The 27,819-nt window shown below is 32.1% G+C and overlaps 3 long non-coding RNA genes across 5 annotated transcripts in view; 2 read left to right on the top strand and 1 right to left on the bottom strand.

Moving 5' to 3' along the window:
- LOC143232850 (uncharacterized) overlaps positions 1-6,457 on the top strand; it is a 63,269-nt gene extending 56,812 nt beyond the window's left edge. Inside the window, exon 3 of one of the 2 annotated variants that reach the window (XR_013017816.1) lies at positions 5,589-6,457. This is a non-coding gene — a long non-coding RNA (uncharacterized LOC143232850). Of the gene's footprint in view, positions 1-2,635; positions 3,531-5,588 lie in introns of those variants that run through there. The other variant, XR_013017818.1, reaches the window with a different exon arrangement.
- LOC143232849 (uncharacterized) overlaps positions 1-27,819 on the bottom strand; it is a 104,869-nt gene that overhangs the window by 56,936 nt on the left and 20,114 nt on the right. The window lies entirely within an intron of this gene.
- On the top strand, positions 14,860-26,887 carry LOC143232848 (uncharacterized). Its single transcript, XR_013017813.1, has 2 exons — positions 14,860-14,968; positions 24,864-26,887. It is a non-coding gene; the product is annotated as an uncharacterized LOC143232848 (long non-coding RNA).

Genomic DNA, 27,819 nt, shown 5'->3' with positions numbered 1-27,819 from the left:
CAGTAACTTCATTATATTGTTTTTTAATGTTTCTGTATATATTTCACACATGTATTATTAATACCTGTACAAGTATATATTTCTTTCATAATTTATTTTACTTAAATTTTGTTTTAACATTTTGATAATTAGGCTTTTCTTAAACTGTTTTATATTATTCATATATTATTCAAATTATTTAATTTTAATATTATAGGGTAAGGTTTTGTTGTTGATATTTTCATAATTACTGCAAAAAACTCTTTTGTTCTCTAATATTGTTTTGTAAATACATAATATCAACATGAAATTGATTAGTTTACTTCTCTAGTTGTTTCATGCATACATGATTCAAGCCCAAACACAGTCCTTACATTCATATCCTCGTTAACATAACTTCTTCCATCCATCAAATCAATGTTTACAGTGTCAACATAATTACATTTCTACTTTAATTATCACTTAATAAAATATTTGATTCATTTAAGAACTCATATATTATAAAGTTCCGTAACATATGAGGAGGTATTAAATCATTTTCTTCTAGATTCATACTCAACGTTTCTCCTATTATTGTTTTGAATTTTAACTTTTGTATCAATCTTAACATAAAAAAATTCTCCCTCTGACCTGCTATACAGTATACATTTATTAAACGACTCACATCTGTCTAGCTGATAGCAACGGATTTCATAATTTACTTATTACTTTATTTTCAAACTTATACATTATAAACAAAAATACTCGTTCCCAGAGACGGAATATTTTAAATCAATTTATTTAATTCATGAATGTTTTTTTAAAAAATTAATTGTGTTAGACTATCAGTTTTACTTAAAACCACAGCTCTAAGCTACAAATAGCGCTCATTGCGAAAAGTAATTATTCAACATTTCAGTCATGCTAAAAGTCCGCTTACAATAACATACGGTAAATCTACATTTTTATTCTTTAGGTTGAAATGAATCCCGGCATTTGACTCATAATCCGAGGATCGGGGGTTCGAATCCCCGTCACACCAAACATGCTCATCCTTTCAACCGTGGGAGCGTTATCATGTGACACTCAATCTCACTATTCGTTGGTAAGAAAGTATCCCAAGAGTTGTCGGTGGGTGGTGATGACTAGCTGCCTTCCCTCTAATCTTACACTGCTAAATTAGGGACGGCTAGCACAGATAACCCTTATGTAGCTTAGCGCGAAATTCAGAGCGAGTCAAACCAAGTTGAAATGTGAATAATAGTGTAATTAATTCCAAACAATTGAGAGTAGAACATCCTGCTTACAAAATAAAATTTTGGATCAACATTATTCATGCCTGTTCTCGCGTCCTTTCAAAAGTAAATGTTTTGCTTTGCTTGCGTGCGTATATTTTTAAACTCAGCATGGGAAGCAGCCGTCATAAAAGGGATAGGAGAACGCTCTTACATACACCATTGTTCGAAATAGATGTAAGGTTTATTCAATCTCCTTAGATTACTCGTAATACTACTTATATTTATGTGTAATAGCTGCATTGAGTTATTTCGACTATAAGTCAAATATTTTACATTCTATTCAACTTGAGTAAATTGAATACTTTTTTACATAAGTGTATTTAAATTCATTTTCTATTTCATGTTGTCAGTTTACTTAAATTGTCTTCGTTGTTTTCCTTATTTCGTCCCTTTCCGACTATCTCATCAAAAATTTATTTAAAACTTGTTTCTTTCTTAACTTCTTGTTTACAACTTGCCTCTTTCTTAACTTCTTGTTTTTTTTTTATAATAACTGTTTTAATGTAGGTGTTAGATGTTGATTCAAGTAAATTTTACCTTTGTCGATCGTTCGTTAATTCACTAGCCAAATCGCTCCAACATCTAAGATTAGCGACATGCTATAACCACTCAGTGTGTGACATTAATGACGTATATCATTATTCGGGATGTACGGTACGTTCACCAATTTACCAGACAAACTGCCTCACCAACTGGAAACAACCATGTGGCATAAATGGTATATATCGCCTCAGAATATAGTTACCTGTACGTTCAATGATGCTCATTTCAATCCACATTATACTTTTACCACCACCATCATAAAGATTACGTTCCTGCATGAAAATTGGGCGGACATAATTCCATATTTTACCCGGATAAGTTTATACCTATTATCATACTGAACTACGAAACGCAAACTACCTGTTAAAATGATTTTGTTCCACACATAAAGGTGTTTTTGACATCTTCCTACAGCAATAATACCAGAACTTCTAACTGTTTTTGAGCTCGGTGTCTATTGTAAATATACGTCTTTAATATTTTCATGATCAAAAACATGAACGTGTTAGTCGTTTTCAGTTATAATGCTCAGCTGTAACCTTGAATCTAAAAAAGCAATTGAGAAAATGAGTTTTTAGCAACATAAAAAATATTATTTCTCTTTACTCTTCCTGTTTCTAATATCTGTTACATTTTATCTTAATGTGCATGAATTCTCACCTCTTTGTTTTTCTTATATTCTTACATTACCTTTCACGCTTCCCGATCTACATCTTACCGTTCATATGATAAATACTCTTACTAAGCATATTGTTGATATTTTATGATGATATCTGAGGGAAGGATAATGTTATTCATTTGTGCTACACACGCTAACATGCTGTTTTTTATTTAAGACAAAACAACTAAAATTATCTACCGACGTCCCTAATTTTGAGCTACCGACCAGAGAAAAGGCAATCGGCCTGCAGCACCCACCGCCGAATCTTGAATTACTTTCTACCAAGGAATAGTTGTTTTCACCGTCATATTACAAGCCCCCAGAGTTCAAAGGGTGGAGTGGTTCAAGCCGGATTTTGATCTCATGAACCGCAGATTTCGTGTCGAATTCCAAAATCAGCAGGTCATGCCAGTCCTGAAATTGTCATGTAATATTTATGCCTAAATAGTCATACCTATGCTTGAGATATATAAAAATGTTACGAGTTTAGATTGTTTCTGCAATTATCAAAAAATTTGTTTGTTTTTATTTTAGTGCATAGCTACATAGCAGGTAGTTTTTTATTGCGTGCTTGTACGTCTCTAAGCTTATCAGTGACTCACCATGGGGCATTAAAATTTCCCCATATACGTAATTCGACTATGTAGCTACTAGCTTAAGTTGCATTGTATTTTTAGTGAATATCATTACAAATTTTACATTTTAAAACGTATGGCCTATCTTCAACGTGTATTTAGTAAAACTTTCAAAGAAAATAAAGATATGTGCCAAATCCTGAGCACAAAAGAATAATCGAAATTAAAACACGTACATTCCGTACCATGTAAGTTGTTCAATATTTTAGGTGCTCTGACATCAAGACCAGTTCACTTAAATAAGGGAGAGAACCCAATAACAAACAAAAAATTTTTAGTATAAATATTACAAAGTTTATTTAACCACGCATTGTTTACCTGTTATCGTTATCCTTTTATTGGAAAATAGTATTCGGTCTTCTGAAAGTAAATTAAATCTATAATATCTATTTTTTGTCGATTTTTGTTATGCATAGCTTCTCCAAAAAAAATGAATTTTCTTGGTTTGCACGTAAACCTAAAATCATTCGTGTGTACTAGATGATGCTACTGGTTTACAAACTACATGGATAGTTTTCATCATATCGAATCCTATAATCAAACCACTGGTGCATGACTTGATCATGAGATTTTAATAGCGTTATAATTTCACGACTCCTAAAACAATGTAAAGTAATATCACGTATAATCGCAAAGCAATTCTTTAATGTTATTTTTTCTTTACCTTTGAATTTTGGGAAGACCGGAAGATGTTTTTATGTCGCATAAAATATCGATTAATCTAATTTACATCTGAATGGTAAGTTAATTGTAAACTCTTTCGTAAATAAATCACCAATCTAGCAAATAATAATCAGATAGCCTCATATAAAATTAAAATGATTCAGTATCTAGTTTTCTTTTTGAAGAATATATAAGGTTTTTTGTTTTGTTTTCAAAGTTTATGTTTTTAATATTAGACTCTTAGTCTTATTCAATCCAACATGAGAATGTATCATTGCTACATACTCAATTATTTATCACTTTTAAATTAGATAGAAAGATAGTATTCCCTTTATAAATATAAACACGTTAATTTCGTTGATGGAAAAAAGATCTAAACATAGATTTATTTGTGTGTAATGATACTCTGAAAGAGTGTTTCTCTGCTTTCGTATTACAATATTGTGTTACTCACTATTCCATTGAATAAAGCATTACCAAACAAATATATACACGCATATTCTGCCCGCATTTTTAAAGATAGTAATATTATAATTACATAAGTTATTCAGATGGTCTATATTGGAATTTATACAGTGACAGAACGGATCTATTTTCACTTTCATTGCTACGCACTAGATTTGAGATGATAAAAATAGAAAGAAACTATTAGACATACTTCGTCGTAAGTCATCGAAAAATAAAATAATTTGAGATGTAGCTCCTGGAATCAGTGAATGCCACAGCTTTACTGCACTGTAGCGACTGTCAACATAAATAAGTATATTTTAGAATATATTATTCCAAAAATAAACTACCAAACTATTAATTGTCGTGAACGTCGCGGAAGAGCTAAATTCGAATCCGGTTATTAATTATTTATTAATGTTATGTTGTTGTTGTTACTGTGTGCCACAATTTGATCAATGAAATTGTAATGGAATAATAAAATGAATTTCTTTTACAATAAAAAAAAGTCTTACTTTGTTAAAAAATATCTATTATTTCAAAATTAGCTTATAAATAACCACTGTTTTATATTAGAATCAAAATTTCAAGTAGTTTTGCTGTCCAATTAACTGTAAACATGCTTATACTATTTTTGTCATAATTGTTGTCAGTGTACTTGACTGTTTGCAGTAGAAATCTAAACTTAATTCATGGGTAACTGCTATTATCGTATAAGTACAGATATTTTGAAATTAATTTCTGATTAAAAGTATTTTCAAAATAATTCGTACTGATAATGTGTTTAAATGTATTTCCTTTCCCTGTAGTTACAAGTCTACTGTTGCCATACAAAAACCTAGATACTTACAGTTGTTGAATATCATTATTTTCTTCTGCTGACGGCATTAATATAAAAATAATATTCGTCAATTGTAGCAACTCTAAATATATTCAAATATGTTATTTTCATTAAATATGCTTTGTATTATTGATAAGTTTTAATAAATATTTTGGTAGAAATTATGCTTTATTTTAGTATGTTTGTTAAACATCTAGCTATGGAATTGTTTATAATAATATAAAATTAACAACTGACTCATATTCTGCCAGCGTAATTTAAACAGGAGTCTATGAAAATCTTTCCAACTGATACTACTGCTATAGGTTTATTAAAGTTCTTGAATAACGACAGTTTTTATAAGCTTATATTAAAAAGTGAAAAAGTAACTGTTGTTAAAAAGCGTAAGTTGAATTCTTGTTAGAATATCATTATATTCAAACAATTTGCTTAGAAATCGGTAAAAACATAAAATATTAAAGTTTTTTTTAATATTCTCATATACCTATAATAGCGTTAAATGCATAAATATCTGGACTAAAATATGTCTACTTTTGAAATAGGGAATATTGTTCATCAGTGGCCTAGCAAAGAAGACGGATCCACTTTACAAGGGCTTTTGTAATGTTATTATGTACGGTAAAAATACACATATAATTATATACAAATCAATGGATCAGCTGTTTCCAGTTTGTTTGTTTTTCAAATTCGGATAAAACTGAATTAACGAAGGAGTGTATCAATTTAAAGTGTTTGTTTAACTCTAAGAAATTGTTTTGGAATTTTAGAACCAAACAGACTGCATTGCTCACACAATATGTATAAAAGTCATTTTATTAAGAATATGTCTACCAAAAATTCCTTAACAAACTTAGGAAAATATCAAGTGTGAATGGAGAAAACAAAAACTTAAAAATATCGTTATTTTTATAATTATATGATAATCACTATATGATGTTTTTGGTTTGATTTACTTTGCTACTGAAACTTCTAGCTCATTTTGGTGAATGTTTGGGCCACATTTGATTTGTGTATAGTATGTTTAATAAGAAACCTACTTTTCTATAACTTCGAATTTTAATTACGAATTACGTGAATACTTCTAGACTTTGGTCCTACTTAAATTCCATTAGTAATTTTGCTTCACGCTTCTAGCAAGAACTTTATGAATATTACACCTTTATACTTGTCACAAGTCCAGTCTGTGTTGTCACTGATCTCTCGTCCTTACTGTCCAGAAAAGTTGCTAATCCAACATTCTAGGGTCAAAACAGAGCAGTCTAATCAACAGAGCTTGAAATTTATAATTTTATAAGCACGTTGTTTTGAATATGTAACAAGTTAGGTTTGTTGGATCAGTTTCGTCAGATAGTCTATTTTAATTGTGGTCAATTAAAAAAAACTGACGCTGATTATCCAATAAAACTTTATTTTATGCTTTTTGCTATGCCTGAGTTCTTTGTGTTTGTGTAACTTTATTTTTCAACAATATTCCCACCTTATCGCGAATTTGTCTTTCTTTTGTTTGTTAGTAATTTCCCTTCCAAACAAACCCTAATAACCCACCTAAAGTACTTCGTGTAACTTTCTAACTAAGAATACAACAATCATGAATCACCATTCTTTTATGTTATGGGATTTTTTAGCTGGTATCATTAATTAAGAAGGCAAATGTCCAAAATTTTTCATTGTTCGCATTTTTATGTGTCGCACAACCCTCACAAAATAACGTAAAGTGTCGCTTAGATTAAAAAGTAAACTAACTTCGTATCTTGTGTGAAGTTCTTGAGAAGAGATTTGTCCGTGATTAAAGGAAAACATCAAATTCCGGGCGACTCAACCATATTTGCGCCAGACTAAGAATTGATGCTACCTGACATTTTTACCTGACATTTTATTCTGGGAATCGGAATGTAGTATCATTCAGCGAGTAAGCTGCTGGCTATTATAAGCAAGAAGAGTTATAGTTCAGCCTGACGGGACATTGTTTACCACTACCTCATTCCATTCCACCTTTCCTCAGTTCAGTCTTACCTACCGCCCTTGATTAGAGGCTGTGGCATGGTCGGCAAAAGACCTGTTCAGCATTTAAAATTTTTCTAGACAAGGTGGTATGTCATAAGGATTTACGTCGCGCCTCTCATCTGCATATGCTATTGATTTTTACGGAAAGTGTCGTTTGAGTTAGCGAATAATGAAAAATTTGGTTTTATAAAAACTGGAAATTTCAATGCTGTGTAAACTTTTGTTGGAACTTGTTTTACAGAATTAACTTTGTTACTGGTCAATTATGAATACTTTGAACTGTATGATAATAAAACGAGGTTCAATAATACCATATTTTCTTATCTTGACGGATTAAAAAAAAGTTGGCAAGTATACAAAACGCTCATGTTACTCGTTTAACATAAACCAGTTGGCGGCAAGCTACAATAGCCGTATTGCAGTCAACGTAAACTATCCGGTGGATTTTTCCTGCTTTGTCGTAGAAACGTTTTCTAAACGACGCTGAAACTTATCGTTTTGGCAAGAAACGAAATAATTATTGTTTTAATTGTATTATTTGGACATTCATCTTTATTTTGAAATCATTTTATAGTTACTTCAGTGAACAATGAACTTTTAATTAAAGGTATTTGTGGGTGGAATACTAAAGTTTTGAAGTCACTGACCAATGGTATTATTTTCGGCTTTTATGAAATCCACCGATAGAGGGCGACCACTAACTTCATGGCCTGTTCTTCCAGCTTTTCATCCACCAATAAGTTCACAGTCATCAATGCCACTGACCGCTGAGAGTGAAATTTAGTAAGAGGGAGGGGTAGTAGACCCGAACGGGCGCGGTCAGAAGGTGACGTCACTGAGTGCAGTATCTTTTAAACATCTTAAGTTGTAGGTAACGTTCGACAGTGAAGCAGTTCTTTGATTACGAGTGAGTAGGAGTGTGCTTTCAGGAGTCTATAAGACTTTCTTTAGTGGAAGTATATTAGCCAAGTCTTCTAGTGGGATTATCTTCAATGTGATCTCTCTTTGTGCAGCTGTTATTTTTGTTGTATATTCTAACAGAAGAGTTGCTCTGATTACTGTGAGCTTATAGACTAAAATGGCCAGAAAGCTGATTCGTTAAAAAAATATCTACTCTCAGAAGGGAGGTGATCTACATCTTAAAGGCAAGTATTGTGCCACGATCTGAGTACATAACAAGAATGCAGTGGTATTACATAATTACTCTAAATAAGAAATCTACCAATAAATACTCACTGATTGATTAATAATATATAAAAATAATCTTAAACAAAAGAAACGATTTCGTTTTCTCTTTCCTTTAACCAAACCCGTGCTCGTGTGTCTTTGATATTACTCAAATAACAAATATTTATTTCCAGAAAGTTTTCTATGTAGGACGTTCTTATGTACACATGTTTTCTGTATCCACTCTCTAATATCTTAGTCTTTACGGTTTTTAAGCACGTTTTGTAAGAACATAAATATAGCGAAATAGCTGTTATTTTAAAACGTCTTCCTAGCATTCACAGTGTTATGGATAATAAATGATTATATTATTTGAAATATATATGTATAACGTACTCAGATAATATCACAGTACAGAAATATCAAACCAAAAAGTAATTTTTTTCAGAAGATTTTCAGATGGCAGTCAGTGGTAGCCAAAATAATAAGCATATGACATCTTAAGCTATAATATGTTTGTTTTTTGAAGTTCGCGCAAAGCTACGCGAGGGCTATCTGCATTAGCCGTCCCGAAGCTAGCAGTGTAAGACTAGAGAGAAGGCAGCTAGTCATCATCACCCACCGCCAACTCTTGGGCTACTCTTTTACCAACGAATAGTGGAATTGATTGTCACATTATAACGCCACCACAGATGAAAGGGCGAACATATTTGGTGTGACGGGGATTCGAACCCGTGATCCTCAGATTAGGAATCAAGCGCCTTAACTACCTGGCCGTACCGGGCCAACTACAGTATTTTTTTATCTATTGAAGAAACGTGTTAAAGCTATTGATATAAGGAAGGAGTGGTTCCGAGTATTATGATGCATTAATATGAAACATTTCGATTAATTACAAGTACGAGGAAGCCGAAACAAATATATATATATATATTATTGGCAAAAAGTATGTAATATCAGGGCGTGAAAATTCACAAAAGTTTATTTCATTTTTTAACATCACTAAGAAAACTATTAGTACTCAGGGATCGTTAACTAACCGGTAATAAATGTAAATAAAAAGTAAGACAGTAGAAGTTAAATTTGTTATTTCAATTAATAATGGATAAATATGGTTGAAAATAATAAATAATGTCTCTATAGAGGACAGATGATGAATAATGTGAATAACAAGTTTGGAACACAAGAAACTATGACGCATAGCACCTGGGTCTTAGAGGTGCAGTGGGTGGAAGTCTCTTGAATAAGTCTACTGGCCTGTTAAGTCCCAAGCGCTGCGTGTTTCCATCTTCAAATCTACAAGTGTCAACCCAAGAAGTTGAGAGTTACTTTCTATTGCTTGTAATATATATATATGTGCGTTAAAAATCAGCACTGTGCTGTGGTTTAATTTTTTCCTTATGATTAATAAATATTCACATAAATATTTTTCATGGAGTCAAGTTTGTCTCATTGCGACGTGAGGCTTAAGAAACTAAATGTATTTCGAATTCCATTCATAAAAATATGACAACAAATCAACGAAATAATACTATACATGTGATAAAAAATATAGATTATTATCTTTGAACTGCGCAATATAATAAACTGAAATATGTGTTGTTCGATTGGAAAAACTGAAACTCCTTCATTAGAACATTAAACAGAAACAATAATTTGTTGTAATGTACATATACATATATATATATCAGTGTTCTAGTTGCTGTATCAACTATTTCAAGACATTTTGGGACCTGGCTAACGTGTATTGTCCTACAAAACTCTCCCAAGAAATTGATTACACGTCTCATATTTTGGAACCTATTTTACAAAACTCATTTTGATTAAAAATAAAGCTAATACACTCATGAATTGGTACTTGTATTATGACTTGATATGTTTCACAGCTCTTGAATAAGTACAGGAAAAGGAGATTTTGCATCGTATTATGCAAAGAAAATTGGCTTCATCTTATATATAATAAAACAGAGACTACTTCAGAAGTGGGCTACATTGTTTTAGCAGCCTGAAATCATCTATTTTTGTCCTTGAACAACAGTTGTAGACACTAAAACATACACTCATAGATATAAATAAAGCTATTCTTGAAGTTTTAAATGTTGTAAGAAACATAAACTGCAACAAATCTTAAGAAATATTTTAGTTTTGATAACTTTAGATTATAGTTTAATATTTGTGTAGTATATAGCTCTATAAGATAGGAATGATAAATTTAAAATATTAGAATTTAATAGATTGTTACAGATAATATGTAAAATATGTTAATTTTACGTCAGTAGCGCTGCCATATAAGCTTAGACAATCAATACGTGATTATACAATTTTTGGCTGATTTTATTTCTAGCGCTTAAGAACGTGACCTTCTTGCTATTTCCTATAAAAGTACGATTTGAGAGATAATTTAAATGTACAATGTTATGGGGCTTCAACCCGTACATTTATCGTATTTTAATTGAAATGATTGAAAGTATTAGTTGTAGTTTAAGACAATATTAAGAATGGTAATCTAATTTGTCAAATTTCTGGTTTCTATGTGGGAAACCAAACTATGTAATGCTGATTTATTGTAACTAAGTAAGTAAACTTCTTGTGAGAAGAGGAAATCCACTATAAACCTTAAGTATAAGTCAAAAGATACAGCTTTTGAGTCAATTATTTATTTTTTAACTCCTTTATGATGTTTGGACTATTCATGTGGCCACCATCAGGTAACTGTTTCTATTTTCATATAGTAATGGCCACGCGATTGGTCGAAACGTCATAAAAAGTTACAATCCGCTTAAATGTTGTATCTTTGGACTTTTATTTAAGCAAAAACACGTCCACAAAAATCTCTTGTGCATTACAAAATAATAAAAACTAATGCTGGTTATATTGTTAGTTCTATAAACACATTCAGTATACAAAATATACGTATGTATGTATTGGTCATTTTATTAATAATCAAAATAAAACATCAAAAGTATTTCGACAATAAATTATTGGATTCAACTTCAGGTATATAATTTATATTGTTAAAAACGTAACTCACAATATTAGCTGAAATTAGTTAGAACAGACTCATAAAATGTTTTGTTTCTACCCCACTTTCAAAGTTCATTCAGTACAAAAAATTATAAGTAATAAGGGATAGTTTATTTGGTTGGTATAAACCAATTAATGTAAAATTATTACTTTCTTTGCAACTTTTAACTCACAATTCTTGATTTCAGTGTAAAAATACTTTACGTTAGCTCACTCATAGCAACTAAGTTATCAGATTTTACTATAAAAAAGAAAGTTTTTAATATAGGGCACTAACTAACGACAGTGCATCAATTGCTAGAACCGTTTGATTCTAAACTATAAATTAAATGTCAGTTATCTTTATCTGACAGAACTACACGAGAGCTATCTGCGCTAGCCGTCCCAATATAAAATGAATCATAAGATTCAAATTCAGGCTTATAATTTATATAGCTAGAAACATAGCTCTAGCATAATAAATCATACACCTGAAGTTGAAGTCTATAAAGTCATCACCATCCAGAGCCAACTCTTGAGCTATTCTTTCTCCATCGAATACTGGGAATGTATGTAACATTATAGCGTTCCCATGGGTAAAAGGTGAAACATGTTTAGTGGGGTAGAGATTCGAATCCGCGATCCTGGCGTTGTGAGTCGAGTGCCCTAATCACTCGGTCATGGTGAGCCAAGGTGTTCAGTAGGATATATATTTAAGAACTGAAAACCTGACATATATTTTTTATAAATTAACTGTGCTACATTAATTCATTCCAAATTAAACTGCGTAGAACATTTTTTGGTGTCGCAAGAATTCAAAACAGGTCCACGAGCTTTGAATTCCAGAACCCTATTACAGGCCAATCAGTGACCGTTTTAAATAAGGATCAAAAGTAGGAAGAGATTAAGGACAGCAATGAAAACAATTTAGACATAAAATCAAAGTCATGAAATATGTTACAAGGCTACAAAAATGACAATCTACGTGTAGCCATATCTAATTTTAAATTTCTCAGATTATCTACCACAACTTTTGAATTACTCTTTGATTATCCAATAGAAGTGAACCATAAACCACCCTTGGATTTGCAATCCGAGCAGATTAGTCAACAGACCACTCCATGCCAAGACTGTATATCCAGATGGCGTGGAGAACAAAAAACTATTATAATAATAGAGATGAATATTATGATCCTTATTTCAAGGAATACATGATATTTCATCGGATCTAGCATCTTTAAATTTTCTATTAAGCATAAATATTTATATAAAATTTAAGATCGCGAGAAAATTCAAGTGGAGAACTTCGTTTTCTTTCAATGGGATTGTAGGAATCAGTTCTAAAGTAGATTATGAGAAAAATAAATGTCAAGGTCATATTGATCCTAAAATGAACGGCATTATACCTCGCTGAAATTACACGGTTGAGTTTTTTTTTTATAAAATTATAATTGTCATTGCCTAAATAGATCTTCTGAACAACCAACAAATTATCTGGTATTCATACACATAACATAAATATTCATAAACATTACTTGAAATTTTAAAAAAATCATTTATAACAATCTTGCATAAACACAGTCATATTTATATATAACTGTTTCTACAACTTATGATTTTGTATTTCAAGTAACTCACAAAAATATCATTTTATGATATGCTAACAAAAAAGAACATTTTGAAAAGGAAAGTTTAAAATATTTTTGTATAGATCACCCTAGGTTCTCTGTAGGCATTTAATGTTGTTGAACGAAACAGAGAGCAACTCTTTTACACGTATAGGTCGAGCAGGAACTGAAAAGAAAGGCTGTAGAGCAACTCAGTATTTCTCACACGTACGATTTTTGGTTGACTACATTTAAGAAGCCATTTTATTGTTCCTCATTCTACACAGCCAACTGTATAAAATATGTTTATGTATCCATGTTATGAAGATGTATCACTACGTCATATGTTTTCACAGCATATCCAGAGAATAATAATATGTCCCTTCCGCTGCAAATTTTATATGATGAAAGAAACAAAAAAACTTCCAGATATTATTATTAGTCTTCCTAAAAATATGCAAAAACATTACTTTCATTTCTCTCATACAAGGTTCATAATATCTTACGCATTGATTGCTACTGTATTCAGGGGTAACATAAATACAGTAATCTGTATAACATTAGACCAGTTGTTATTCAGTAACGAGTGAAAATCCTTTACTAACAGGGTGAGTAGCGTTATATTCAGTGTGACTGACTCTTCGGTATTCACAGAGAATGTATCGTGATTATAAGAATAACGCATATATATATATATTCTGTGACTTAAAACAGGTAGTTTTTTATTTCCAACTATATAAATGATCTTGTTTTTTAGAAATTAAAATTTATTTTATAAAACGTACTAATAAATACTTGCAGCAACCTTACAAAACACAGAGGTGTGTCCACGTGGGTGGTATGTTTATAGGCAGACCTCTCATTGAAGAGATGAGCTCCCAGCAGCCCTCTTGCGTCTGAGATGTGGTATACACTATGTCTCCTACTGGGATGAAAGTGTTAACTTTCTTGTGCTCTCTTCTTAGTTTTTTGCCCCTTTAAGCCTTGTCAAGTAAAACATCATAGAAACACGCCACCAATAAAATACCCAAGTAGTTCTGGAACTAATCAAGCCTTTTCAAAACTCTCTCAAATTCTAACTGCAGGAAATCTTGGAAATAATCACTAGCATGAATATAATTCCCTGAGAAAAAATATGAATTTATATTTATAGGTTTGTCAATAGTTTTGTTCTACAAAATACTTTAAAAAAAAAGTAAAGTGTAATCAGTAGTGTTAATGTCTTTATATTTTATATCACAGTTTTCTATATTAATACTGTAATTATTCTATCTTTATTTTTTGATAACAATGTTTCTTTAACTTTGTAAATTGTATAGCTTTTATAATCCAATAGTATATTTCTGTTGGTGCTATCTGTATTTTTTTTCATGTTTTTCAGAAACATTATTTTGATTAATAATATAAATTGTTAACCTCATGTGTCAGTGAATTATTTATGCTAGTGCTTCAAAATGGATTAACTCTATTATTTGTTTCAAAATATTATTTCTTTATTTTTTCAATAGAAAACTTTATATTTACTATTATTTCAAAAGTTTAGTCTTTTCCTATACTTTTCTATATCTCAGAATAGATCAAACATTTTATTATTAACACGTCTCTGACCGTTCTCATTGCTTATTTATAGTTTCTGATCTATCAGTTATTCCGAAATACTTACTTCATGAACAATAATAATGAACTTTCATGTGAATTTACCATAATTGAAAAATAGTTCCTTAATTTAGCTCATTTAGATAAACTAGACTTCTTTAAACTTATGTCATTTAAGATAATAGGAAAACATGGTATTATTATTCTAGGTATTAGATATTCATGATAGTTATTTCACAGCTATTCGTTAAGTAAGAAAAATAATTTTTAAGGTACCTGATCTTTTTATATTATCTTTTTTGTTTTATTTTTAAGGAGATGTCAGTGGATTATAAGGATTTAAATATAACGAGAGGTTGTGGTATGTTTGGGGTTTCTAACCGGCATTCACCATGATATGAATGCAATGCCCTTGGAAATCCCAAATATACCCAGCAAATATCATCATTTCTGAAGCCATTAAGACAACATGACTGGAAATGTCGCCCAACACTAACTGCAGGAGACTAAACAACTTCCGAATGTAAAGTCATTAAAGTATTTTGGTAAGTATTTGTATCAAAAATCATGTTTCTCGTGAAAACGATTTTCTTCATTAACTATTTTAAAGCGTGACTAAAATCTAAAATTCATGTTCATTTATCGCTTGTGCTTATTATTAATCTCTCTACCATTTAATGTTTCCCAGTGGATAAACGATAAGTCTATGGATATACAGCGCTAAAACCCAGGACTCGATTCTCCACAATGAACAGAGTGCAGATAGCCCATTGTGTAGTTTTGCATTAAGAATATAAACACAAAAACGTTTCATCGCTTAAACAAAAAATTTTTCACAGAATTAATTGTCTTCATAATATTGCGCAAGTTACTTCTCAAAAGAAAATATAACGATCTAAACATTGTTTGTTTGCTTTATGAATTTCGCACAAAGCTACTCGAGGGCTATCTGTGCTAGCCGTCCCTAATTTAGCAGTGTAAGACTAGAGGGAAGGCAGCGAGTCATCACCACTCACCGCAACTCTTGGGTTACTCTTTTACCAACGAATAGTGGGATTGACCGTCACATTATAACGCCCCCACGGCTGAAAGGGCGAGCATGATTGGCGCGACGGGGATGCGAACTCGCGACCCTCAGATTACGAGTCGCACGCCTTAACACGCTTGGCCATGCCGGACCGCGATCTAAACATAAACCCTGTACTGACACTAACGTCCATCATCACACCTCACCTTTGTCACTATAAGTTAATAACTCATAAAATATTTCATATCATGACCTTTATCGTCTTAAACGTCATAGCAATTGTAATAACTCTATTATGCTTCATATTCTTCTATACGATGCCAAACACTGTACTCTAAAATTAATAAACCTACATAATGGAAAAACTGAGAGAAGGTTACATTTGAATTTCTTCAAAGCTACACAATGACTATTTGCCCTAACCGTCTCTAATTTAGCAGCATAAGACTAGAAGAAAGGCAGCTTGCACACTCCACCACTGATTCATGAGGTACTCTTTTACCAATAAATAGTAGGATTGATTGTCACTTTATATTGCCTCCATGGTTGAAAGAGCGAACATTTTTGGTGGGATGGGGATTCGAATCTGTGACTTCCATATCACAAGTCGAGTTAACCACCTGGCCATACCGAGTACTTCTTATAATAAATCATTCATATGAGTAAGTTTAGGTCTGTGAGTATCATACTGCAAATAGCATCTTTGCTGATAAAAACGCCACTATGCGAAAACGTTTAAATGAACTCTGAATTCTGAAAATGATACATATCCACTGAACGTAATGAAGAATGAGGAGACCAATAATAAAACAAGGGGTGCTTCTTAAAGTTTACCACTTTTCTATTGGCGCCAGTAAAAAAAAAAACACATCACTTTATAAACTTTAATTAAAACGTTGTTTTCTATTTCAGTATTTGTGATTTTTTTTTTTGCATAGCAATATTTCTTGACATTAGAGGTAGTGCAACATTTGAAACATGCATGAAGAATGGATTAATTATCAACAAGTTCAAAATATGTAAAGTTAAGATATTATCATTTTGACGATAATTCAGTAAGATACAGTGGCATGCCCTTTCTTCGAAAAATATTAAAAAGACATGGCCTGTTTTAGGTTTTCTTGTTGAAAAATGTCATTTAACACACATAACAAGAACACAAGCTCAAACACATATGCCTAAAATATATATCTATATAATACAAACTTCCCATAAGTCTACCAACATATAGTTAGACCCACTTTAATAAATGTATGTCTTTAATTTATTTTTACAGAGATATTACTAATGTCATTAATAACTAAAGTAAGACATTGCTAACGAGTTTTTTAATGAACGCCATCCATTAACATATTAACATCTGCGCCGAAGTGTATTAAACAAACCTTAGTTTATGGTATATTATAGACTTTAGAATAAATGTTCCTGTTCCTTGACAAGACTAAGAGCCCAAACGAAACTAAATATCATTAAGATCTTTATTGCAAAATAAATCAAGAAGTTATCAACCAATTTATTTTTAGCGTTAGACGGAAAGCTTTGCTTGACACATGTTTCTAAACGTGATACAGAATTACGTAAAGTATTTGCTTGCTTGTTTTGAGTTTTGCACAAAGATACATGAGGAATTTTTGCTAGCTGTCCCTAATTTAGAAGTGTAAGACTAGAAAGAAGGCCATTGCCAACTCTTGGGCTATTCGTTTAGCACCGAATAGTGGGATTAACCGAACTGCCCTAACGGCCGAAAAGACTAGTATGTTTGGTGTGACGAGAATTCAAAGCTGCGGCTCCCAGATTGCGAGTCGAGCGCCCCAACCACATGGACACAAGGGCTATTTGCGCTAACCGTCTCTAATTTAGCAGCATAAGACTAGAAGAAAGGCAGCTTGCACACTCCACCGCTGATTCATGAGGTACTCTTTTACCAATAAATAGTAGGATTGATTGTCACTTTATATTGCCTCCATGGTTGAAAGAGCGAGCATTTTTAGTGGGATGGGATTCGAATCTGTGACTTCCATATCATAAGTCGAGTTAACTACTTGGCCATACCGAGTACCTCTTATAATAAATCATTCATATGAGTAAGTTTAGATCTGTGAGTATCATACTGCAAACAGTACCTTTGCTGATAAGAACATCACTATGCGAAAAATTTTAAATGAACACACATAACAAGTTATTTCGGTTATTTTGCGATCAGATTGAACTTATTTACACCCCAAACAGAAGCTAATGTTCTAGCTTGCTTTTAATGGATAAAATATTAACATTGAAATACCGCTTAATATTAAGATACAAACTACCATAATTTTACGTAACTGAATAAACTTTACTTAGCGATATTGCTTTGTTTTAAAGAATACTAATATTTATATAATCACATCGTTACTATTAATGTCAAAAACCTGTGCTTAATAAGAGTGTTTTGTCCACTGAAATACTAGTATGTATACTGATATATTTTTCTCTGTTGGAATAAATAGTAAATCTATAAGAGCTGTGCTTATGAGATCCATACAGATACACAATACATGGCCAAAAGTATGTGGACACCCCTTCTAATCAGTGGGTTCGGCTATTTCAGCCACACCCATTGCTAATAGGTGTATAAAATCAAGCATACAGCCATGCAATCTCCATAGACAAACATGGTAGTAGAATGGGTCGTACTGAAGAGCTCAGTGACTTTCAACGTGGCACTGCCATAGGATGCCACCTGTTATTATGAAGTGGATACGTCTAAGAGCAACATCAGCTCAGCCGCAAAGCAGTAGGCCACTTAAGCTTACAGAATGGGAGTACCGAGTACTGAAGCACGTAGCGCCTGAAAATCGTCCGTCCACAGTTGCAACACTCATTACCCAGTTACAAACTGCCTCTGGAAGCAACGTCAGCACAAGAGCTGTTCGTCGGGAGCTTCATGAAATGGGTTTCAACGGCCGAGCAGCCGCACACAAGTCTAAGGTTACCACGCGCAGTACCAATTTAAACACTGTTTCTAAACGTGAACGTTTGCCACAGATGATGTCATCATCACTATTATGAGTTGAACCTATCAGTATATCTGATACTACAAAGTCAACCTGACATAAAGAACGTGATATAACATTTATTATCTTGCGCATATTACACTGGGTTTGTCTAATCAAACGTTAATATAATCACTTATCCAATTAGAATACATACAATTTCTTTATGTGTTTACAAATTGTTGAGAACATATAACCGATGGTGCCTTTCAAAAGGTCTGTAATAGATAGATTCTAAGATACTAAAATTAAAATGGGCTATCTTCTGTCATCAGTTTTATAATATGTTCTCTTTGAGGCGTGTTTTTGACCACTGCGGCCAGAAAATAAAATAATATATCTATGATTCATAGTATCTAAGAGACATATAAATTGACTCAATTATAATTAAATGATTGCTAGTCTTAGTGAAATATTTTTGTTAATATTTTGCATTAACTATTCCATCAATATATAATAAACAGATACGTGATGATTTATTTAAACGTAAAAAAGCTTCACATTACGTTTATTCTGCCATTTTTCACACTGATCAGAGTTTTTAGCGTTGTTATTATATTAAAATGTCCTAAATGGTTTTGCTTATCAGTGGTGTTTAAATTGGCGTTATGATCAAGTTGCCTGTTTAGAAAACACCACTGTTAACTTCTTATAACTTTTCTTATTGCAAGTTATCATAGATCTGTATTGTATTTTATTCCAGAGATATCACACTCATTCACACACACGTACAAATATTTCTGACAACATGCCACATTATTCCGGTTTAATGCTTTAAAATTTCAAAACTGTTGTGAAATTTGACATTAAAGTAGCCTAACCGAAAGAAAACATATCAACCGATTCGTTTCAATTAACATTTTTTACTCTTATATCTAAATATATCGCGTTAGTAACCATAAAGTGTAAGTATTTTGTTCCTTCACACATTTTACCTCTGGTTACATGTATATTTTTATATATTCTATATTTATAACCTGTTACTTTAGACACTGGGCACAAAAAGTGCCTGTTGTGTTCACAGGTGTTATTCTATGTGCGATACTCAATATTTTGGGCTCACGACTTTCCCAGAATATGATTCATTGGCTTCGATTTCAGCGAGAACACCATCACGGAGATAGGTCAAATGAGTATATTTAAAATTCATCATGAAATGCTTTATTCAGCGTTCAACATTTCACGTCTCGTCCTTTTATCAATAAAGATAAGGTAATGCCTATCTTACAGTACTCGTTGTCCTTCTGAGATCCTACCTTTAACTTCTAGCGGATTACTATTCGCCTCCTGCTGAGCTTCAATCAGGGTTCATATCTCTTGAACCGTGATGAATCATTTCCTGCTGATAGTTAACACATATATATGATACATATATTCATTTCTAACTAACAGGCCAAAACACCTTAACAACATGCCAAATAAACTTGTAATTTTAAAACATTTGAAATATTTCTGTTTTTATTTGTGCTTCTAGAGTGTAAACAAATCGTACAAAACATGCATTTTATTGAATCCATACTTGCCTGAAACATCGGGTCTCTATTGGTCAAACTGTAAAACTGTCAGGTAATGCTTTGATAAATGTTGTCGAAGGAACAAAAAAAAGGGATAACTACACAGTTAAACCTAAGTAAAATATAGAAGAAAAATGTTTTTCTTATAATTATATGAACGTTTAACAGTTTTGGACGGTTATTCAAATTATTCGAGTTGTTTACAGTTTTTAATAGAAATCAAATATTAATATTTAGTAGAATTATTTTTAAAGCCGAAAACGTAAAACATGATAAAATTGCGCCGAATTTTTAAATAACAGATCAACATTTCTATAAGTAGAAAAATGTAATCTCAACGAAATTATAAATTAGATGAAGTTGTTGATAGACGTGCACATTCAACAAGCGTAAATTATCTGCTCATCACAGCTGTCAACTGAAGGAGGCCTGGCATGGCCTAGCGCGTTAAGGCGTGCGCTTCGCAATCCGAGGGTCGCGGGTTCGCGCCCGAGTCGCGCCAAACAGGCTCGCCCTCCCAGCCGTGGGGGCGTTATAATGTGACGGTCAATCCCACTATTCGTTGGTAAAAGAGTAGCCCAAGAGTTGGCGGTGGGTGGTGATGACTAGCAGCCTTCCCTCTAGTCTTACACTGCTAAATTAGGGACGGCTAGCACAGATAGCCCTCGAGTAGCTTTGTGCGAAATTCCAAAACAAACAAACAAAACAAGTCAACTGAAACTACTTTCAATGTGAATGTGTATTTTTACTACAAGGGTTAAGTCTTAAGTACAATATGTGACGTAGTAAATTTAATTTACTTTTGTTAATGCTAAGTTTATATAGATATGTCTGAATTATCGATAATTAAATACTTACATTTGGTAGATATTAATAGGTCATCAAACATGGATATATAATCAGACTATCATATTGAAACGGTCACAGTTTATTTGAATTTTATATCTATTCCTACATTGTTACATTGTGATCTCTTTCCGAAGATTATTAAAAAATATATACTACGATGCTGAGGTTAACGTTGACTTCTTTCACCAGGTTAGTAAATATCACATATTTCTCGACATATATCCACATAAAAAATGATGTACAAAGTCCAGGGCTCACCGTACCCTCAAGACATATAATCTGAAATATTACATTAATATCAGACAGAAAATGTATATCTTGATTTGTTTTCTACATTTACAATCATATTATGTATCAAAACAAAGATGAAAAAGTAATAAACCAAATCAAGAGGTCGTTAATTTAGAATAAAACACAAACGTTTTGATTTATCATGTACATAATATATATTCGCTTTTAGCACTTTCATGCTTAACAAAACATTTGCTAGATATTGCTCCTAAAATAGCACCAATCTTTTAGACAATTCATGAATTTCTTTTGCACTGTAAGAATAATGTTCGAAATTCATCTACTTTATTACTTCTTTAAAATGTTGTAAATAATTCATAGAACTTCTGGCAACTTATAATAACATTATTCTTACAACTGTCGTATTCTACACACACACACACATATAGTACCAGCTACTGATATAAGAAATTTGCATCGCATGTGGCATTGTCATATTTTCGTCATGTATCTGTGGGGAAAGATTTCCTGATTTATTTTATTAATAAAATCTAAAGATTAAGTGTTATCAGTATATGCAACTTTATATTTGATTACATTATGTTTTCGGCAAGTTTACATTATTTTAAAAATTCACAATAATCCAAAAATTATAAATAACTATATCGATACCATAGAATATCACTATAATTTATCAAGCTTAGTAGCTAAGCTGTATTTTAAATTTTATTAAAAATCAAAATCTTGAAATCTTTATTCAAACCACTTTAAAATGGTTGAGAAAGCGATTACAGAGACATTCTGAGCTTTCGGTTGATTATTCACATGCTGCAAAAGAGGCCGTTTCCAAAAAAAGAAAGAGGTGACTTGTGTTTGACTCAGTATATCGGCAAGATGTCAGCAGATAAGAAATATTTAAGGTTTTTATTTTATATTCTATCTTGTCAATATCGGTAATTTCAGTTCCTAATTCATATGAAACTATAAACTTAGTATTTCTACACCACAAGCATCTAATTTTAATCAATACTACATTCAACATATCAGCTAAAAAAATCGATATTTAGGTGTGTTATTTTAATATTTATTTTTAAATTACGAAATCAACTAATAAACAATACTAAAATTTGTATTATATGCTACAGTTTGATACTAAACTTACTGACATATATTTATAAATTGATTGTTCAATAAACTTTTGAATACAAGTCAACAAACGCGACGACATGGCCTTTGATCCATGACCTATTAAGATACAGCTAGAAGATGCATTAACTTAAAACTAGCTTAACAACATGTTCTATAGAGGGTTCACCACACTGGAATGATTACTTATGATAGTGAAGGACTGGCATAAGAATAAAGTCAAGACCACAATAGGTTTCACTATATGTCAAGAACAACATGTGCACTGAATACATATGTTTAGAAAATTTCAAATACTTTGATAAAGTAGGCCTGTTCGCCTTACTAAGGTAAAGAAGGGAGAAAACATAACATTCTTCTAGTTACTACATCCTCCTTCCTTTCCCTTCAGTCTTCTCTAACAATCAATAATTTTAAATCTCAAAACCTATTAAATGCAAGGTGATCGTAGTATCTTTCGCACCTGTAATAGATTATACTTATGCTGATTAATTACACAACACTAAACCTGAACGATAGAAACAAGCACAGACCTAAACTCTTAAATAAAGGTCAAATAATACTTATACTACAACACTGAACCTTAAAAATATATAAAACAAGCATACAAAATTATATGCAAAAAAGGTCTTTAACAAAAATAGATTTATGAAAAAATACGGTATAAAAACCGGCAATAAATATCATATTTTAAAAAATTCCAGTTAAAGGATACAATAATACACCAAAACTATTTTCTATTGGTGGCCTGGTGACTAGAGTGCTCGATTCGTGGAGAATTACAATGTGACGGCTATTCCTGTTATTCATTGGTGTTAACTAGTTTCTTCTCTCTAGTTTCACACTGTTAAATGAGGGGCGGTTAGCGCAGGTAGACTTTGTGTAGTTTTGCACGAGAATCAAACCAAACCTGTCAGTTGTTTTTTTTTTCCGTAGATTTGATTCACATTTGCACTACAACACTCAAGACTGATTTCATGCGTAATTTTTTATATATGTGTGTGTTACACCGAAAACCTGTGTCGGTTTTCCAGGTGGAAGACTTTTTTGGTTATATTGACTATTGTAACCTAAGATATGAGGATGCTTTTTATTTGGGGAAGGGGCTGATTTTTGTTGGGGTTCAACTTGTTTCTTTCTTTATGAGTGGCTCTGACACCCACGTTGATCCACATCCCTTCGTTTTCAGTTGTCATGAGTGCAAGGAATATCTCAATTCTTGAAATCCCAAATTTCCGATCTGAACGTTTCTTTGTAACCTAAGCATTAGAACATTTTATGCCAGAAAGGGCTGTTACATACCTTTCACAAAGTGATCAAATTTTGGTAATATTACCTCACCTACGAAATTCCAATGTCCGAATGTAGTTTTTATACATGTCATAACACATCAAGTCTATACATGTGTAGGTTTTCACGTAACGCTCTAACTTGCTTGTTCAAAATGGTTTAAATATGTAAGAATCAACCCTGTATATAAAGATTATATTTGCTATAGTTGTTAAGGTACATGCTTTTACTATCTGAACATATTAACCTGATTACTGGCACACAGTAACCGCAAGAACAAAAGCTACAATTACCATGATCTCTTCCTTTACAGTAACTCTTCCCATTACTGTGATGTCATTTTTGAGCTGATAAGTTCGAGTTTGTTTGTTTTGTTCTCGTCCTTTCTCAATTTTCTGAAATAAACAGCACAGAATACAGTAAAACTGAAACGTTTTCAGTCAATAGGCCTTATCATGGTTACGGGTCTGCTGACTCACAGCGCGATGATGTGAATGCTATTTATAGTGAGCGCACGTGGATCCAGAATGTACGGACAAACAAACCGGCTGTTTGGCTGACAGAATGGCACACGCAGAGTCGTTTTTCAGAATAAATTTGTTGGAAAAGAATGTTCCAGGAGCCAAATGTTGTTATGAAGATACAGATCAACATTCAAATACTCAGCTGAAAAGGTAGTTGTAATGTCGTCGGCTCCCAGTCAAGGGAAATCGCGTGATTCTCTTAGAAAGTTAAGGCGGCTTTATCAATGCGTTTTTTTTTTTATTCACAAAAATTACTTTCAATTTTCCATCATACTATTAACGTTAAAAACATATACCCAACGGAAAGAAACTAGTCTGTTTTCGTTGTTATTATATACCCATATATACGAAATCGACTCAGAGCAGGTAATAATTGATCTGTAGACTTGTTACGCAAGTATAATTAACTGAATTATACGGAATTGTGATTGCTCTCATTTGTAGTAGTTTCACAATAGAATTTCCGTCCCTTTTGGCCCAAGCTCACTGTTAATTTCGGAACTTATTTCATGTACTAATACACTGTATATTCAAAACCCATTTTTTTGAAAGAATAAATGTAATTTCTGTGATATCATTTGATATACTAAAACACTGAACAATAAAAATACATTAGTTCATATATGCTCATCTTTTTAATTCCTACCCAGTACAGTGGGTTGTACACGATAAAGAATAAGATTTTTCTCAATGATAAAAGGCAAGATGACAATTAGTATAGAAAAAGATATCACACATAAAATATTTTGCATGAATCTATTATACATTAGTTGTGGATGAAATAAACTTATTCTTCATAATAACAATTTTATTTTGTTCTTTTGCAGGATGGTACAGAGGGGAAAAGAGAGCCATAAAGTTCGCTATTCCAAGAATTTGGCGTGAACCCGCTGACCACTCAAGCAATTGCCATTCTGCCCGGTGGACTTTTTCAAAAGTCGGGCTGGCAACAATGCATCTGCTATCATGTATCCGGACCTTCCATCATCCATCGCCTCAGTGCCAAACTGCCCTGAGTTCCCTGTACCCACCCCGCCAGAGAGAAAGCAGCCATTCTCAGATGAGAGCAGCAAATCAGATGAGGAGGTAGACGTTGAAGATCCAGATTACATTTTCATAGGTGCAGCTGGTGAGAGAAACCCATACTACCCCAACCAAAGAGACCTGAATGACTTGATCATAGATCTTGGTCTAACAAAGCCGAATGCTGAGCTTTTGACATCTAGGCTCAAGGAGTAGGATTTGTTAGATGAAAATGTGCAAGTCACAAGTCAGAGGAAGCATCACCGACATTTTACAAGCTTTTTCACTCGTCAAAATAGGGTTTCCTTCTGCCACAATGTTAATTTCTTAGTTTCATTTTCCAGGTCACAAAAGCAAAGTTTGAAGAGAATAATGGCCATTTTCTGTACTATTACAACATAAGCAATTAAGAAATAACACATACTATCCAGGAACAAAATTTGTGTTACATAATTTAGTTTGATTTTGAAAACTGGTGTCTTCAACAGTTCGTAAGAAATCATATACTATATAGGATTTATCTATCTGCACACAGGTATATAATACATTAGAAATGACTAAGCATCATTTACTAGCCTTCATTGATCTTTTGGTTTAGTTAATATACATGAAGAAGTTGACTTTGTTAAAACTAAATCCGTTTGTTTCTAATCTTAGTAAGGACTTTGTATTCCTTTTGGGAGATACTGTAAGTTTTCAGTTTTTTATAAACTGTTAATTATGAAAAACACAATGCTAGACTATTAGTACAATTCCCACTGTGTCAGAACTGTCACCAGTACAAAATATCTTTTAAACATCTCAACAAAATTTGAAGGGAAGACAAATAGTATTATTAAACTACGATGTTTTAGAATAAATCCAAAAATAACAGTGCAATCATCTATTATTTTATATTTTTCTATACTATCCCTGAAGAAGCCTTAAAGGCGAAACGTTGTTTTAAATAAAATTATATTCTTTTATATTTATCTAGAGCATAAAGGTCGTTTTTTTTTTCTTAATTTTTATAAAAATGTGTAAATTCTTCCAGTATGGGCTACAAATTTTGAATGACATCAAAACTTCTCTGCCAAATAGTGGCCATTTAATAGTTCAATGGTAAATCTGAGAGCTGGTCTTGTGTTTCAATACCCTTGACACAAATAGCCCATTAACAACAAATAAACAACCTACTATGGAGTAGTTGATATTCAACTTAATCAAATCAGTAGAGAATCAAAACTTACATCTATAATGGTTAATTTATTTTTGAGTTTTCGTTAAAAATAATGGTTGGGGGAATGTCCTGCTGACCATGAACTACCGTTGTGTATAATTAAATAACTCTACACTAAATTCTTTTCGAAATATAATGAACGTCTCACTAACTTCGTTTATAGCAACATAAGTAAAAGATAACTATAGTGTTTGCCTCTAAAGTGCAAAATTTAAAACGAATAAAAAAGTGATGGGAATGATGTTACCGTGAAATGTTACAGTACGTTATAAAGAACTTATTTTCAGTCATAGAGAGAACTTATTCACACATGTACAGTAAATTTGTATTTAAACATGTTATGAAGTTATTTGTTCATTTATAGAATGCTACACCTCTAAGAAAAGGTATTTTGCCATCTACCACTTTACATGTTCTAAATGTCTGAATATTCGTATAAAATAGCATGTTTTCAGGAAAAATAAGAATTTATCAGATACTGAATGACATTTTTCATCTGCGACTGATATTACTTTCAACTTTGTGATAGTTAATCGAGCTAAAGACGAAGGCTTCTAAGCTATTAATGTATCTCATGATGGGTGGTATGGGTATTAACATTTTTACTAATAAAGCAGAGAGCAACGTTTCGATCTTCTTAGGTCATCTTCAGGTTAATCTAAGAAGGTCGAAACGTTGTTCTCAGCTTTATTAGTAAAAGTGTTAATACCAATACCAACCGTCCTGAAATACATCATTACTATAACATGGTGAAATAGTTCGTGTAAGAGTATTTCTTGATTAAAAAAGTAATACATGTAATAGTGGATTATTACAACGGTAGATTGTTTTTTTCTGTTTTTTTTTAATTTACATTGAGATTTAATGTAAGTTAAATACTTAAATACTTGTGAATAGACATGTAAGTGAAAACTCGCTTTATTTACAAATGTATATATATTGAACCAGTAAAATAAATTATTAGGTTGTATCAACTTTTACACACAAGGACAAAGAAAACTGTTCAGTTTTTACCATTATTTTATTAATACATGTTTCAAATATTTCATATCTACTTTATTTTTACATACATTGTACTCTTATGCTGAAACTCACCATTCGTGGATGCATAAGTATAATAGTCATTTGCACTGCTTTAAACCGCAAGGAGCTAATAATAAAAATTATAAAGGTTTTTTTTTGTGATCTGTTCATTCAAATCAGAAACATTGTATGTTGCTATGAAAATGAAATAACTGATAATTTATCATGTATAATGAAAAACAACACTACTAAGTTTACACGTAGAACTTTATGTTTATTCTACAATCAGATGTAAAACACTATATCAGCACTAGTCACTCACAAGTATAAAGTAACCTTAAGTTAAACTGAAAGACATCTTATTGTTTGTAGTGTTGGTCTTATCACCTCTATGTTGTACGTTGCCTGAAATTATAAACTAATTAGTATACAAATTAAATGGTTTTCTAAAATGGCTGATTCCCAGATAGAATGAACACCAATATGAGAAGCTTTATTGCTTCAACGATTTTCTTGAA

Source organism: Tachypleus tridentatus, chromosome 11 (genome assembly GCF_004210375.1).
Source record: "Tachypleus tridentatus isolate NWPU-2018 chromosome 11, ASM421037v1, whole genome shotgun sequence".
Lineage (NCBI taxonomy): Eukaryota > Metazoa > Arthropoda > Merostomata > Xiphosura > Limulidae > Tachypleus > Tachypleus tridentatus.
Note: the sequence above shows the minus strand (reverse complement) of the source record. Positions and strands in the feature narration are given on the sequence as shown.